Raw genomic sequence first — 18,165 nt, 5'->3', positions numbered from 1 at the left:
TATATCCTTTTTCTAATTATACTTGGAAGAATTTGACCCTCAAATTTTAATTTTAAAGATGATGAAGTGTAACTCAATTAGTCGTACACTTCTCAATTCTCATGTATATATTCAATCTTACCTTGTTTATTAAATCATTGGAATAATTAGCGATTATTTATAAAATCTCAACTCAATAAAATCTCAATCATTCTACTTAGTTTTTTCAAAGAAGAAAAAAGTTTGCTAGGATACATATAACTTCTTTTTTATTGGCAATTAAAAATAAATTTTAAAAGAGAAAACATATAACTTTAATTTGCTTTTCCGGTTAATTTGATACAAAACAATGGTATAAGTATAATAAAAGCTCCCATAAAAAGGAAAATAAAAGGTAAAAATACAAAATAATGCCCACCAAGAGGGGATGATGATGATGCCTCATTTCCACCAACTAAGCTGCTCCTTTTATCATGATCACCACCACACTGTTTCTCCCTGCTTCCCATCTATCTATCTCTCTCCCCTATTTTCATACCGTGTAACTATATTAATATGGATGTCTTTTGACCTTTTCATATATATTTGTAAATTCAAACCCCCATCTGGACCAAAGCTAAAGTAGAACCTTTTTAACTGGTTACTGCCCCCACAAAATTACTAATTTATAACTCATCTACATATATTGGTATATATATCTTTCTTTATTTAATTTGCACTTGATTTGGAATCACCTGCAGTATGTGCAACTTTGGGGCCAGTTAATCAGATTGAATGTTTATACAGATCGATGACATATACACGTACATGGCTCAAATATAAGACACAAATACATACCTTTAATTTTTCTCTCTCACAAATACTCCCTCCGTCCATGAATAAGAGTCCCGTTTTTCCATTTTAGTCCGTCCACGAATAAGAGTCCCGGTTCATAATTACCATAAATAGTAAAGAGACCACACATTCCACTAACTCATTCCTCTCACATATCATTTAAAACTAATATATACAAGTGGGACCCCTATTCCACTAACTTTCTTCCACCCACTTTTCTTAACATTTCTTAAAACCCGCGCCATTTAGAAATGGGACTATTAATCGTGGACGGAGGGAGTATCAAATTTAATCTTTAACCAATAAATATAACTAAAAGTAATAAAGAAATAAAAATAATTTCATATACACATGCATATGACCAGTAGGTCTTCTAAAGAACACCAAACTCGATAATCATAATATGCATTAATTTGATACAAACTATAGCTTGGGTAACAATTGGTGTGATTCATGTCAATATACACTTATGAATTAGATCCTCTATAAAAATTAGTGCATGCCACTTCTTTCATTGTGTAGCATTGTTGCAATTGCAATGTCTGTAGTATTGATTTGGCGGCAAAGCCAACACGTGCAATTTCTCATTTCTCACCTCTTTCATATTAGATTATTAACTAATCCATACAAGAATTAATAAATGTGATCTTTTCAAGAATTTGAGATTTCTTTTATCACTTGTAGTTGTTGTTGTAGATCAATCTGCAAGAAATTGGCTTCATCTTGGCACGACGTGAATGAGCTAATTGGAATCGAATAAGTTGGAAGCATAGCATACGATCCCCCTCTAATTGCAAACCTAATTGGACTTTTAATTATATTCGAATTACACTCAGATAAACCTTTTTGGAATACTTATATAAAGCACAATATTCTCAATTCTCGTGATTAATCCACTTATATATATTCGCATCATTAAAAATTGATTTGAAAAACAAACGCGAAAATGACATTTTTTCACCCATAATAATTGGAAGAAGTCAAGTCAATTTCGAGTAGTCAAAATTTTGCTTTAAAGAGAACCGACCTTAGAAAATAGCAGTGTTTGTATTTGTCCAATTATTGAATTTGTCGAAAGTGCATAGTGGTAATCTATGCTAATTTTGAAAAAATGAATAAATAAAGTACTTGTTTGTTGTTTTCACGAATTTATGGGGGAATATTTTTTTTTTTACCATAATTGTGTTGGTGGTAGAGCTGCCCAAGGTTTACCGAACCGGCGGTTAAAACCGAAACCGTAACCGGCGGTTACGGTTCCGAACCGAAACCGCGAAAAATATGACGAATCGAAACCGTGAATTTTAGAACCGTGGTTCGGTTCAGGTTCCAAATTTTTCGAACCGAAACCGCGACCGAACCGCCGGTTCCGGACGGTTCCGAACCGGCGGTTTCACGGTTCTGGACCGCCAACGCAATGATAAATTTAAACATAGTTAATCCTTGTATTAAAACTATACTCCATTATATAAAACATTGCTGAATGATCCGGTTTATGAGTTTTATACTCTCTTATATAAATAACTTTCATTTTTAGATTTGGTAATATCCGTAGAAACAATAATGTGAGACAAAATTTTGTAGCAAAAATAACTTTATAATACTATTTGGTAAAATTGGATGGTAATTTGAAAAACATAAGATAAAAGATAATAAAATAAAAATAACTAAATTACAAGATGGAGTCTGTGTTGTATGGTTTATGGTAATAACTTTATAATACTATTTCCGATTTTATTAATTAACACATTTTTTTACGTATGGAATCTATGGAGTATGAATAATTATTAATAAATATTTATCCAACATTTTTTAATAAATTTAGGAGAATTAATTACTTTAAATAAAGTATAATAAATTAACATTGGTTAATGTTGTAGTCTTCAAAATTGATTAGTTGAGTCTTCAAAATTGATTGGTTGACGGTGGGCGATGACTGCACTATTCAAAATTGATTGCACAAAACACCATTTCTTTTATTTTTATTTATTTATTTATTCTTAAATGTTGATTTTAAATTCAAATTGGATCTCATTTCTCTCTATTTTTATCTATATTAAATACTCCGCTCTATCCTTACTTACACTCACCTCATTTTAGTGTTAATAAGAATTTCTCTCTTCAATCTCTCAATTTAAACTATCCATTTCCTTGTTCCAATTTATTTTATAATTTCAAACTATATGACAAAAAAAAAAAATTAACGGAAAAAACCGTAAAACCGCGAAACCGAACCTAAACCGCTACGAACCGAAACCGAAACCGCCGGTTTTCGAACCGAAACCGAAACCGCCGGTTTTCGAACCGAAACCGAAACCGTGAAACAGCCTCACGGTTCGATTTCGGTTCCATATTTCCCAAAACCGGAACCGGCGGTTCCGAACCGAAACCGCCGGTTCATGAACCGTGGGCAGGTCTAGTTGGTGGGGCTTAGGATGCAAAAGCAAATGTATATAGGATTATATTTATAGGTTCAAATTGACGACCTAAATATATGTTGGGGCACGCCTGCAGATGGGACATTGATATCACTCTCCACTATCACCCAATTGTTTTGGTATGACCCCTTAGTCAATGTTTATCAACAAAATCAAACTCAATTAACCATTTTAAAAATATTTCCTTTGTCCTATTAGATAACATATTTGAGGATTGTCGCTGATAAAATGTTATTTTGTGTGTTAGGTGAAAAGAGAAAATAATATATTTATATTAGCGTGAAAGTTTTTTCTAAAAAGAGAAATGTGACATCTTGTATGAAACAAACTAAAAAAGAAAGTGTAACATCATTTATGAGACGAATGAACTATAATTTGTTTTTATCTCCTCTAAACTATTTTCACATCATTAATATTTAATATTTGTCCCATCTAATATTGAGCCCATTGATGGAATCCAAGATATAAAACTTGTGGGGTCGGTCACGGTTGAAGTTAATACTTATAAGTGATTTAAAAACTTTTTTTCTGAAGAATACTAACATTTTTATATATTTTTGAAAGAATTACATTATATTTTGTTCTGCAAATAGTTGATTTCTACAAATATCCACATCTATAATGAACACATCACATAACATTATAGTGCAATTTAAATATTTGATATGTTCTTGGATGGTTATATTTCAAAGTTTTTTATTTTTTAATTTCTGATATTTATGTGATTTACCAATATTATCATGCAATTAATTTTTTAATTTTTTAAAAGGTACTACTATTTCAAAGTAAATTGTTTTGTATCTACTTAAATTTCATAAAATTATACTACTGGTATTACCAAAATAAGAAGAAACTTATAAAATTGTGATGCTATCACAAACTAGTATTACCAAAATAAGAAGAAACTTATAAAATTGTGATGCTATCACAAACTAAGAATAGAATACGAATTATGATGATTTCCGAAAAAATGGAGAATAATAATGAATTAAACTATTTAGCCCAAGTCTCAAAATAATTACTACTAAATCTCAATAAATGAATATTAAACCAAATTTCATTCTTTCTTCCCCGCTATGCATCTTCTTCCCCAATCTTCTATACTGCATGATTCTCCATCTCTCCTCTTTCTTTGTTCCAAATTGATCTACTGGTTTTCTGTATTTTCTTTCCTTCTTTGTTTCTGTAATTTTCAGTTCTTTTCACTGCCGTAACGACGATGCCGTGGGGTCGGAGGTAGGGATTTTTGAAGGTCAGAGGATTGGGTAATGGCATATTCCGGCGGCATTCATGGGCGGACGGTGGGATCGGCCGACCCCATCCGACCCCACCTGGGTCCGTCATTGATTGAGCCCATTATTGGATGATTTATCGATAACCACTCAATCAAACCATTATATATTTATTTTTATATTATTTTTAATAATAATATTGCTATTACTTAAAATATTTTATTATTGCATGATAAAATTTATAAAATTAAAAAAATATATCAAAGAAAAAAGATTATGTGAATAAAAGATGAGGTTATTTGTGTGGAAATTATAGTATATCCTCTTCTAGATGTAAAATTATAAATTTTAGTATTATCTTTATATTTTTTATTATAATATATAAAGATATTTAAATTTCAAACAAGATGTTAATCCACCAAATCCACCAACGAGATTGTGAAAAATAGCAAAATGACACAATGTGATACTCCCTCCGTTCCATAAAAGTTGAGACAAAACTTTTGGGCACAGAGATTAAGAATTTATATTAAATAAATAGAAGAGATGAAAAAGGTAGGAAAGATAAGAGAGAGTAAAGTAAATGATGGAATAAAAAAAGAGTGATTAGATGTTTTGTCTTTTGTTAAAAAAGGAAATGACTCAACTTTATTGGGACGGACTAAAAAGGAATACGACTCAACTTTTTTGGGATGGAGGGAGTACTATAATAAATGGGAATTGAGACCATGGGTCGCTGGTCTGAAGAAAGACGAGACCACCATCACTTTAATTATTTTTTTTAAATTTAGAGTGAACTACATAAATAATACTCCCTCGGTCCCACAAAAGATGTCACACTTTCCTTTTTAGTTTGTCCCGTAAAAGATGTCACATTTCCCTTTTTGGAAAAAGTTCTTTCTCACATGAATATAAAAATTATATTTTCTCTATCCATTTAACACACAAAACAAAACCTCCTAAAATCTTGTGTCGTCCCACAAGTGTGACATCTTTTGTGGGATGGAGGGAGTACCTGATCTTTCAGTTTCGCACATAAATGGTATTCCTGAGCTTTGTTTATACTCCAAAGTGCAATTTTCGCACCAAAGTGCCCTATAAACAAATACATATCCTCATTTGTGTCATAGAGGATATTTTGGGCATGCACAAAACTAGTGCAAAAGTGATATTATAATATCTTCTCTCATTCTCCTCACTCTTCCTACTATTATTATTAATCAATATTAATATTATTATTTTGATGTTATAAATTAATAATTAAATTATTTTTAATATCATTCAAATATACTTAATTATAATTATATTTAATTATTATAATAATATTTTTTTATAATACTAAAAACTAATAGTAATTAATAAATAGTTATAGTATCATTATTTAAATTATGAATCATATCAATACTATATAAATTATTATTATTATTATTATTTTATATTAAATTAATAATTAATCAATACAGACTTAATAAAAAGTTAAAATTGTGAATTGTATTCATAATTATATAAAGAGTTGGATATTTTTAGCTAGGTGTTTCAACCCTAAAATGAGAACAAAATAATTTAATAAAAATATTCAATTGATTTAATTACTTTAAATAATTAATTTAGTTAGGTGTTTTGTTTTTTATTTATATTATGAATGCAATTAGATGTATGTATAAAATACTAAAAAGAAAGAAGTAAAAGAAGAGATAAGAGAAAAAAGAAACATAAACTAAGGCAGGGACGGATCCATATGAGGATCACAAGGGGCAATTGTCCCAGCTGGAAAAAATTATTTATACTATTTTGATCATTAATTTTTAACTTTTTTTTGAAATATCCTCTATATATGCCCCTTCTCTACTTCTTTAAATATCTTTATATATATTTTTGCGCCATCTGTATGGAATTCCTGGCTCCGTTCCTGAACTAAGGAGAAAAAGAAGAAAGGAAGATAAAATACTAACATGAAATAAGAAAATGAAAAAAAAAGAAAGAAGAAGAAACTAAAAAAAAAATCACATATTTGGTAAGTACTACTTAATTGAAATTTCCAAAAATATCCTCCATCACAAAAAAAACCACATGTTTGGTACCTAAGGTCATTTTTGTCACAGAGTACCAAAAATGATTTAAAATAAAGATTATGTACCATTTATGTGCGAAAGTGAGAGATTATGTATCATTTATGTAGTCCACTCTTAAATTTATATGGATGGCAAGAGACCGGATCGGTGATAACGGTAGTCTTAGGCAATCGTTATTCATCTCATCTAGAGATGCCCACGGTTCCGGAACCGGCGGTTACGGTTCGGAACTGCCGGTTCCAGTTTTAGAAAATGTTGAACTAGAACCGTACCGCGAGGGTGTTTTGCGGTTACGGTTCCGGTTCCAAAACCGGCGGTTATAGTTACGGTTCGAAACTCTCGATTTTTACGGTTTTTCACGGTTTTGAACCACCAATTTCCGGCGGTTTTTTAGCAGTTTCGGCTCGATTTCATGGTTTTCTGGTGGTTTTTCGCGGTTCCGGCACGATTTCGGTTTTGAAATTTTGGAACCTAAACTGAACCACAGTTCCAAAAGTGACAGTTTCTGTTTGCTTTTAACCTCAAGATTCCGGTTCCGAACCGGAACCGCTAGTTACGGTTCGTTGGTTAACCGCCTGTACCGAAAACGTTGGGTATCTCTAATCTCATCCTTTAACTATTCATGAGTTATATACTACTTCCTCCGTTTCTTATAATAGAAACATATGAAACAACACGGGTTTTAATATACAATTTGGTAAAGTAAGAGAGAAAAAAAAAAGTGGTAAATTAAGAGAGAGTGAGAGAAAAATTGATAAAGTAAGAGAGATGGAGAGAAAAAAGTAATGGAATTAATGTTAGTGGATTATAGGGTTCACTTTATTAGTGGTATAAGTGGTAAATAAATTGATATGTTAGGGTGTAAAGAATTCCTAAAATAAAAAGTTTGAAAATTGCTATTTTTAAGGAACAGACTAAAATGTAAAGAGTTGCTATTTTTAAAAAACGGAGGGAGTAGTACTTTTTATCACATTCATTATTTATGAGGCAACACTTGCCCTTTAATTATCCATTCCCTTCACTACAAAAACAAAAATTACATTACAAATTCTTAAATGAGACATAGCTAAAATCTAAAAATTTAAAATTGCATAATAAAAATCCTAAAATTTAAAATTATGTACATAATTTAAATTTGATGAATGATGTATTTATAGATGGTTTTGGGATGAATTAGAGAATAAAATTGAAAAAAGGGAAAAAACAGTAAGATTAGATATGTGATTTGAGAAATTGATATTTAAAGGTTAAATTAAAAATATATGAAGTAGTAAAGAAAATAAAGTATTGTGTGAGTAAAGTGCGAAAAGAATTTATTTTTTGCTAAAAAAAGATAAGCGACTCAACTACATTGGGATAAATGAAATACTACATTGCATCACCATTGGACCCCACCTGAAACGAACTGAAGTTGGGCTAATTAATTTGTTAATTGGAAGCCCAACCGTTTTAGATTCTAAATACCTCATTTCATCTTCAATGACTAAGAGCATTAGCAATGGAGGGCCGATGGGAGGGTGATAAGTCGTATTCTAAGCCTTGGTTACTGGTCAGTATGTCGTGAAATGCATGTATTATCTGCAAAACAGTTGCTCAAGTGTGCAGGACTAAGGGATCTAAGTTAGTAGGAGGCGATTCAAGTGACGCGAGTGAAAAGAGCGCTAGAAGGGTGCAATACTAACCAGGATGCATGCCAGAGAAAAGGCTCAAGATGGAGAAGAAGGATAGCTGGGATGATCATTAACAAGGGCAGAAAAGTCAAATCGTGAAGGAAGTCTACCCTAAAAGCAAGGGCAAATCTCCCTATAAAAGAAGCCACTTGGAGAGAGACAAGAAGTTCTTAGTTCGCAAGCCCTCGGTTCTCATACACACTTAGTAGAATTCTCTCTAGAAGATCAGTCCTTCAGCATTATCCAATCTCTCGTTCCTCGCCACAGCTATGGTCACTTGACGTCCAAGAGTCTACCGGAGAAATCATCGTTCCACCGTTCCAGCCAGTTTGTCGTAGTAGTATAGCAGTATCACCGCCCGGAGTGGCAAAACAATCGTTATTTGCTTTCTAGTTTAATCGTTACCTGCTTTCTTCGTTGGATCTGGTGCAAACATTTATCTTTGTTGCCTTTTGAAGTACTTGGTGAAGATCCAACGTTTAAGTTATGAAATTTCTATTCCGAATGTCTCTTTGGTTTGAGTTTGCTTCATTCTGCCTAGGAAAGTTAGATTTAGTTATCGCTTTCAATCTTTAAGTGCGTGCATGTATTTTCTTTCGAGTAAGCTAGATCTGCAGTTGTTGATCGAATTTTGTAGTTATGTTTCAGTTTGAGTTTTCGTGCATGAATTTTCTGTTTTGCGCTGTGATCACCACCTTGATGTTAGTCAGTAGAGGCAGTTTTCAATTTCAGTTGTTCATCTTAAGTTAAAAATTTTAATCAATAGATCTCGAGTTTGAAGTTATGAATCTGAGTTTAGTCATGGAGTTTGTGTTCATATTAATGCTTGGTGAAGAAGAAAACGTCAAAATCAACTTTTGCCTTGGACCACTTTTACTTTTTAAGTTACTTTTGCTTTTCTCTCCCACTTTTCAGTTGTACCTTCCAGACCTGTCAGAAAGCCAACCAGCCACAAGATATGCCTTGTTGTCTAAATTTCCTCTTTTAGTAATTGTCTACTTTTCACATGCCTCTGAGATACCTTGTCCCCTATTTCACGAACACAACCACATGCCTGTTATTTTCACGCCTACTAGTCAGTAGAGTACCGTCTTTATTTTTCGCCTAGGTAAAATCCCAACCCCAAAAGCGTGGTAGCTAACCAAAAACACCTAGGAATATCACCACAGTTATCCGAACGTGTCCATCCATGTGGGATTCGACCCTTACCTCCATTATACTAACCATTAGAAGTGGGTTGGGGAAATTTGTTTGATACCAGGTTCCGGTTATCGTGCCAACGACTCAGCTAGGTCGGGAATCTCATCCTGATCAGTTGGATACACCCCTGCATTTACACCCGTTGACCGAGAAAACCTACACTTTCAAAATGGCGCCGTTGCCGGGGATGGATGACGTTCATACCTGTTATTGTGTGTAATTTTTTGGTGTATATATTGTTTATAATTTTTCTTTTCTTTTTATTTTCAGTTTATGAGAAGTAGCTCGGCTCCTGGCCAGTGGAGACCAAGGATACTTCCCCGAGGAACGATACTCGTGACCACTCGTTCTGGCCTGTCGACAGCACTGTCCGACTGAGGCACGAGTAGCGACGAGGAGAAAGAAGATCTAGAGTACCAACTCCCGGAGCTTCCACTCCAACCGGTAAGAGCACTAGTGAGAATGGCTGACCAAGGTGAGGACGACCCCGAGCTCGCTACGCTTACTGCGCATGCTGACGGAGATCCCCCACTAGCCATAGTGGTCACCCCAGGCCAGACAGCCTGTGATGTGAAACCCCACGTTATTGCAATCCTGCCAACGTACTGTGGGAAGAGTTACGAGGGACCCTACGAATTCTTAAATGAGTTTTGCAAAATCTGTAAGGCGCAGAGGCGGCTAGCTGGAGCAAGCGAGGATGACTACAGACTGAAAGCCCTACCGTTTGTCCTAAAGGGAGAGGCCAACACCTGGTTCATGCGCCTGCCAGCCGACTCCATCAACACATGGGCCGATTTCAAGTCAGCTTTCCTAGCTGAGTTCTTCCCGTCTTCAAAGACAAGCGCATTGAAGAAGAAGATATCATGTATAAGGCAATAATACGATGAGACCCTGAGTGAGTACTGGGAGAAATACATGAGTCTTCTGGAGTCATGCCCCAACCATCACATGAAGGAGATAGAGGTGCACCACACCTTTTATGAGGGGATGAACAAAGAAACAAAAGATCTGGCGAATTCATCGTCCGGAGGCGATTTCACACAATTGAGAGTCAGTGAAGTCAAGAAGGTCTTACGCAAGCTGTTGAATGCGAAAAAGACGTACGACAACGCAAGAGATGGGTACAGCAGAGAAAGGGTAGCAAGCGCTTCGGCTACTGACCAGGAGGAAATGATGGATTTGAAGATGGAGGAGTTAAAGAAGGAGTTGCTGACTGCAATCAAGCAGAACACTCCACCACCTTCTCCGACTGGAGGCAAGACCAGAACTATTGTATGATCAACCAGACAACCAGCCTGATGTGGATGTGGAGCAAGCAAATGCCGCATGGTACTACAATTCTAATGCCAATTGGATTCTGGGGAAGCAGAGGGATGCACAGTGGAGGGACCACCAAAACTTCCGATGGGGAGATGGAAATCAGAATCAGAACCAAAATCAAAGTCAGAATCAACCCAACCCCCACCCGAACCAAAACTTCAACCGTGGCCCAACGATCCCTGACCACCAGTCTAACTGGGCAGGAAGGAACCAGCAACCTCAGAACCAAAATCCTCAAAACTAGAACACGAACCCTGTCTATGTACCACCCCATCAACGGAACTACCAAAACCAGAACCAGAGCCAGTATAACCAAGGGCCTCAAAACAACAGCCACAACCAAAACCAAAATGATACCAGCACAACCACAACAAGTACAACCCTCCTGCCCAGTATAACCAGTACCCACCGAACCAAAACCAGCAAAATTTCTCAGGCTACCAGCCAAATCCACCACCCCAGTATAACCAGCACCAAGGCTCGAACCAGTTCCATCACCCAAACAGGTCGAGGAGGTCTATGGAGGACATGATGGGAGAGATGTTTGCTTCGCAGCAGAGCATTAAGAGCGACTTGCAGTCCAGTAATGAAACAATGCAAGGAATGCAAAGTGCCCAGAAGGAGCATAGGGCGAATATGGATATGATGAACAGGCAGCTAGCCCAGCTCACAAACTCGGTGGGCGAAATGAAAGGGAACTCAGGGAAACTCCCGTCTACACCATGTACCTGAAAAGGCTAATGTGAGTAAGATCACACTGCGGTCCGGAACTGCCTATAATGGACCTCAACTCAAGAACCCTATTGGGGAGTCTAGTGGAGCGAGGGTGCTAAGCGACACCGTCTCAGTGGAAGAGCTCAAGAGGCCTCTGCCTCAGATGGAGGATCCGTTTTTTCTAGACGAGGAGCCTACTGCGAAGGGAAAGAAGGAAGAAACACAGCCTAGAAACGAGCAACCCGAAGAAGCAGCCCCCACGTCAGGACCTCGAACCCAGGAGGTACCAAAGGAAAGTCCACAAAGGCTTACTGAAGAGGCAAAAGGGGAAAAATCGTTTCAATATCGGTTTGTTATGAAGAGGAAGAAAGAAAACCCCGTGGATTTTATGTCGATCATCGGAAAGCTGAATGTCACCATACCATTCCTCCAAGCCGTGAGACTGCCCTCTCTGGGGAAGTTTATAAAGGAGTTAATAGCCGGAAAAGCCCAGGAGGATGGAAAAATCATGGTGGAAGGGATAGCATCAGCTATTGTGCAGGAGAAACTACCACCCAAGAGAGCCGACTCAGGTATGTTTACTTTACCCATAACAATTGGAGATGTATAAATCGAGCATGCAATGTGTGATTTAGGAGCATCTATCAATGTTATGCCGTTATCCATTTATAATCGGTTGAAGGGGGTAAAGTTGTCAAACACTAGGGTGTTGATCCAACTGGCTGATAGGTCATGTATAAATCCTGAGGGAGTGTTAGAAAATGTGTTGGTCAGGATACAAAACTTTACTTATCCCGCTGATTTTTATGTAATCAAAATGAGTGAACCAGAAGCTAGGGAGTCTAGCGGGATATTGTTAGGAAGACCATTTTTAAGAACGACTAAGACAATTGTAGATATGGCTGAGGGGACAATCTGGATTGACTTTAATGGTGAGAAATTTGTTTTTGACATCAATGAAGCCATGAAAAAGCCAATAGATTCTGAAAATCAATGCTATGTTGATGTTATTGATCCCTTAGTCCAAGAATTTCTTGAGACCGAATTATTGCAGGAAAAACTCCAAGCCTTGGATGTGTATACCCAGGCTGATGTGGAAGCAGCTGCATGGTGTGATCTGATCAGTAGCCGAGGGTTAACTGACGATGAGATCGCAGGAGCAATTACGGAATTCTGTCAGAAGTCGGAACTAGCGGGATCCCCAAGGGCTTTACTACCGGCCAGTATGGAGGAGAAATCAGATGGTGAACATGAGCAAGAGGAGGATTCTAAAAAGAACCCTCAGCCTACAGACACACTACCCCCACAAGTGGAGTTGAAGAAGTTGCTAGCGAATCTTAAGTATGCCTACCTCGGGGAGGAAGACTCGTTCCCTGTAATCATCAATAGCGGGCTGACTGAAGAGCAAGAGGCAAGGCTACTAACTGTGCTGAGCAAAACAAGAAGGCTATTGGATGGAGCCTTGCGGACCTGGTGGGGATAAGCTCGGATGTCTGCATGCACCACATTAGGCTGGAGGAGGGAGCCAAGGCACATAGAGATTCGCAAAGGAAGGTGAACCCAAACGTGCGAGAAGAGATACTGAAGGAGATTTTGAAGTTGCTCTCGCTGGGCATTATATACTCGGTACCCGATAGTGAATGGGTCAGTCCGATCCATATGGTCCCCAAGAAATCAGGGATACAGGTGGTTAAGAATGAGAGGAATGAGCTAATGCCCACCAGATTGGTCACTGGGTGGCGAATGTGCATAGATTACCGCAAGCTAAACACTGCAACCATGAAGGACCATTTCCCCCTGCCATTCATGATAAATGCTGGAGCGACTGGTTGGGAGGAAGTACTTCTGTTTTTTGGATGGGTACAATGGTTATTTTCAAATTTACGTAAATCCCGAGGACCAGGATAAGACCACGTTCACCTGTCCGTTTGGAACCTATGCGTATAGGCGTATGCCCTTCGGCCTATGCAACGCCCCAGGTACTTTCCAACGATGTATGATGAGCATATTTTTGGATTTGATTGAAGATTGCATAGAGATCTTCATGGATGATTTCGATGTCTACGGAGACTCTTTCGACTCATGCGTGCAACATTTGGATGTCGCGCTGGAAAGGTGCCAAGCAAAGAGTCTGGTTTTGAATTTTGAGAAATGCCATTTTATGGTTACAGAAGGAACCGTCTTAGGACACCTGGTGTCAGAAAGAGGGATCCAGGTGGATCAAGCCAAGGTGGATGTCATTTCCAAACTACCATTCCCTACTGATCAGAAGAGGATAAAAGGTTTTCTGGGGCATGCTGGATTTTATCGAAGATTTATCAAGGATTTCGCCAAGATCGCCCTAGCTCTTACCAGACTCCTCCAGAACGAGGTGGAGTTCGTTTTCGATGAGCATTGCAAGGCTGCTTTCAACCTTCTTAAGGAAAAATTGATCTTTGCATCGATCATTCAAGCTCCTAACTGGGATCACCCCTTTGAGGTGATGTGCGATGCTAGTGACTATGCCGTGGGGGCCGTACTGGGTCAGAAGATCGATGGTAAGAGGTATGTGATATTCTATGCATCTAAGACCTTGAATCAGGCCCAACGGAACTATGAAACCACCGAGAAGGAGATGTTGGCTGTTGTCTATTCGTTCGAAAAGTTCAGGCAGTACCTATTAGGAACCAGAGTTATCGTCTATACTGATCATGCGGCCATTAAGTATCTCATTGCGAAGAAGGAGTCAAAACCCCGACTGATTAGATGGGTACCGCTTTTACAAGAATTTGATTGGGAAGTAGAAGACAAGAAGGGGGTTGAGAACAAAATAGCGGACCACTTGAGCAGGACAGTGCAAGAAGGGAATAGTGAGGATGCGCTAGATCGATTCCCGGAAGAGCATTTGTGTGAAGTGATTTTCTCCGCAAGGAAGATCGACTGTGAAGAAGTAATGAGGCTTACTGGGCAGGACACAACAACCAAGGGCAAGGAGAAAGTAGGACAGGAACCCTGGTATGCGGACTTGGCCAACTACCTAGTGACGGGAGAGCTACCAATGGTGCCAAACGTGACAAAGGCTCAGAGGATGAAGATCAAGAGTGAAGCAAAGTATTATTTCTGGGACGACCCATACTTGTGGAAAGCAGGAGCCGCCCAAGTAATAAGGAGATGTGTTCCTGACTGGGAGCAACGGGATGTACTAACACACTGTCACTCCTTGGCATGAGGAGGACATTTCGGACCAAGGAAGACTGCAAGAAAGGTGCTGGATAGCGGATTCTACTGGCCGACTCTGAACAAAGATGCATACGAGTTCTGCAAAGGCTGTGACCGTTGCCAACTGACCGGTGGGATCTCCGCAAGGGATGAAATATCGCAAGTACCAGTGATTGTTTGTGAAGTGTTCGACATCTGGGGCATGGACTTCATGGGTCCTTTTCCCTCATCTTATGGGAATTCCTACATTTTGGTGGCAGTCGACTATGTATCAAAGTGGATAGAAGCCAAAGCCACGAGAACTTGTGAATCCAAAGAAGTCACCAAGTTCCTCAAGAGTCATATATTCATCCGATTTGGGATACCAAGGGCAATCATATCCGATCAAGGGACTCACTTCTGCAACCGAACGATCGAAGCCTTGATGAAGAAGTACAAGGTTCATCACTGCTTATCTATTCCTTACCACCCTCAAGCCAACGGGCAAGCGGAGATCTCAAACAGAGAAATAAAGAGCATCTTGGAGAAGACAGTCAACCCCTCCAGAAAAGATTGGAGCACAAGGTTGGAAGATGTTCTGTGGGCATATCGGACAGCCTACAAAACACCTATAGGGATGTTCCCATACCGCATCGTGTTTGGGAAGATGTGCCACCTGCCAGTAGGAATTGAGCACCGAGCGTACTGGGCAGTTCAACAAGTTAACATGGATGCTAAAGCCTGTGAGGAGGAAAGGAAGCTGCAGCTACAGGAGCTGGAAGAACTCAGATTGGATTCATTTGACTTAGCCATGTGGTACAAAGAGAAAACGAAGATATGGCATGACAAAAATCTGAGAACCAAGGATCTCCAAGTTGGTCAGAAAGTACTACTCTTCCAGTCGAGACTGAAGCTAATGCCTAGGAAACTTAAGTCAAAATGGGCAGGACCTTACATTATCACTGCACTACATGCTAATGGAGCGGTCGAGATTTCAGGGAGTATCCCTAACTCTGAACCTTTTGTCGTAAATGGGCACAAGTTGAAAATATATAGGAAAAATGAAGAGATGTGTGTAGTGGAAGAAATTCCACTACACTTTAATAGCGTCTAAATGGCCAGTAGGAAAGGGGTTTGGAGTTCCACCTGGTCGACTTTATATAATTTGTGCTTATTGACCAAGTAGAATTTCAAATACCCTTAGTGACGATGTAAATATTGTGAATATTTAGTAATTTAACTTAAGTTATGTAGGAAAATATTAAAAATACCAAAAAGATTTTCGAATCTTAAATATTAATCTGGAGTCCGTACTGACCAAGAGGATACCACTTTGGTGAAACTCTGAATTTTATTTAAGAGTCCTTTTATTGCTTTATTTTCTATTCTTAGCTAATTGAGAGGGAGATATAGAGTGAATTTTGAATTTTGGTGCGTGGTGCAGCTTTGCAGGCGAGTGCAGAGATTGGGAGGGCGCGTGGAGCAGAGACGTTGTTGGGACTACCGCAGCGGAAGACACGGAAAACAAACAGGTCCTTAACGGATCTATTTAGGTGATTATGCATTCGACTCCAATTTAATGCAATAAACATAGATCTATAGATATAACATCAAATAAACACATAATCATGCATATTCGATGTAGATTCGATTATTACCTCTTGATCCATCATTGGATTGACGTTGCTAGCTGCACCACCCGGAGATCCTTGGTTTATCGACCACGAATCTTCCGTACTATTCCCTTGTCCTTGATCATCCATCCGTGTGGGCGGATCTTAGATAATCAATAAATAACTTTTGAATAGATCTAGGAAAACCAAATACAAACACGAAATTGTCTAGATCTAATTCTATGAATTAGGATAGATCAAGAACAATAATCAAAACCCTAATTCTCCCACGTGCTAGGCACGAAATTCGAGACCAAGAGGAGAGAGAGGCGCCGATTTTGGCGGCTAGGGTTAGGGTTTAGTGTTGTCTTGAATTGTGTGCTAGGGTTTCCACATCCCTTCAATATTTATAGTGGACTTAATGGGCTAGTAAGGGGATCCATGGAATGACTTAAGTGTTGGGCTCACCCATTAGATAATTAACTAATTAAATCAAATGACCCATGATTTAATATATTATCAATGGAATATTATTTTACTCCACTAAAGAATAATATTGCACTCCCACTTAAATCACCAAATTACAAATAACTTGGGTCCATTTTATTTTATAATATTTCCCGCGTTTAAGATTATCTTGATCCGTCAATTTAATTATTTTGTCTGCTATGTGACTAGAATTAAATTAATTCTCCAAAGAGTTTTTCTAGTTTGAAACTTTATTTATTATTCGTGGAATAAATTCCAACTGCGCAGTTTTCTGAGTGATAAATTCCTTTTTCAAACACCTCTTGGGGATCACCCCTTAGGGATTTAATCATACCACACTGGGCACACGAATTCTATGAAATAATATTCCAATACCTTCATGTTATTCAATTGCTACCACCCAAGATATCATGAACTTGAGTTACGTACAAACTCTCACATTGATAAGTCAAAGTGGTGTTTGATTGAATAAACAATATTGATATTAATATCATAGAATAGAAAATACTAAACTTTCTGAAATATATTCCTACAGTAGATAGCAATAAAGAATAGATTTCATATTAGATCCTTTCAGTGTTTTACCACACCGGTGTTGCTAATCTCGTCTTAGGTAAGAGAGAATTATCACAAACACCGCAACCGTACCAATAGGTAGCCAGAGCCTATCTAGGTTGTGAATACGTTTTTCTTCTTACTAGATCTGGCCAAGTCCCCTACTGGAAAACTCATGAGGAGATTCATCGAATTTCCCTACTTGACATTCTTAGTAAAAAGCCTTAGACTTGTTTATCATATTTCAATAATAAACCATTATATTATATTATTTATTCTCATAGATAGGTAAACAAGTGGACGTGACGTTTCTCGTATACATGCACAAGCTGACTGTATAAAGGCATGTACGTTCGAAGCATCATCTTTTAGTATACAAACCCCAACAATCTCTCACTTATACTCAAAGAATGCTTTCGAGTATACCAACCACTTTATTGGCCTTATGCTACACATTCACACACATTTTCTCCCACTTATACTCAAAGTAGGCTTTGGCCACTATGTACTCAAAACTATAATTCTTTAAAAGAATCTACCAACATAGTTTGCTAGAGTTCATAAAACGAAAATATACTTGTAATTTATAACCTTAATTCTTCCTAAGGAACACGATTATTTGATCAAAATATTTCTAGGCCCTTTGATCCAGTGGAATAATTTTATGTGCCTTTCTCAAGTGCACTTATACATATTCCTCTATCAAAATCCATTATTTTGATCCTTCTGAATTTCTATTGATTAAAGTAGAATACCTACAGCAATCTATAAAGTTTTAATCATGTCGAATATGATTCCCAAAATTTTAATTATACAATACCAACTTAACTTGGTATTATTCTTGCTATATAATTCGTGATGTAAATTTATGTATG

This window comes from Salvia hispanica, chromosome 1, assembly GCF_029641045.1.
Source record: "Salvia hispanica isolate PSC_SH4W2 chromosome 1, Shi_PSC_v1, whole genome shotgun sequence".
NCBI classification, from domain to species: domain Eukaryota; kingdom Viridiplantae; phylum Streptophyta; class Magnoliopsida; order Lamiales; family Lamiaceae; genus Salvia; species Salvia hispanica.
The sequence above is the reverse complement of the archived record's forward strand: the minus strand, read 5'-3'. Positions refer to the sequence as shown.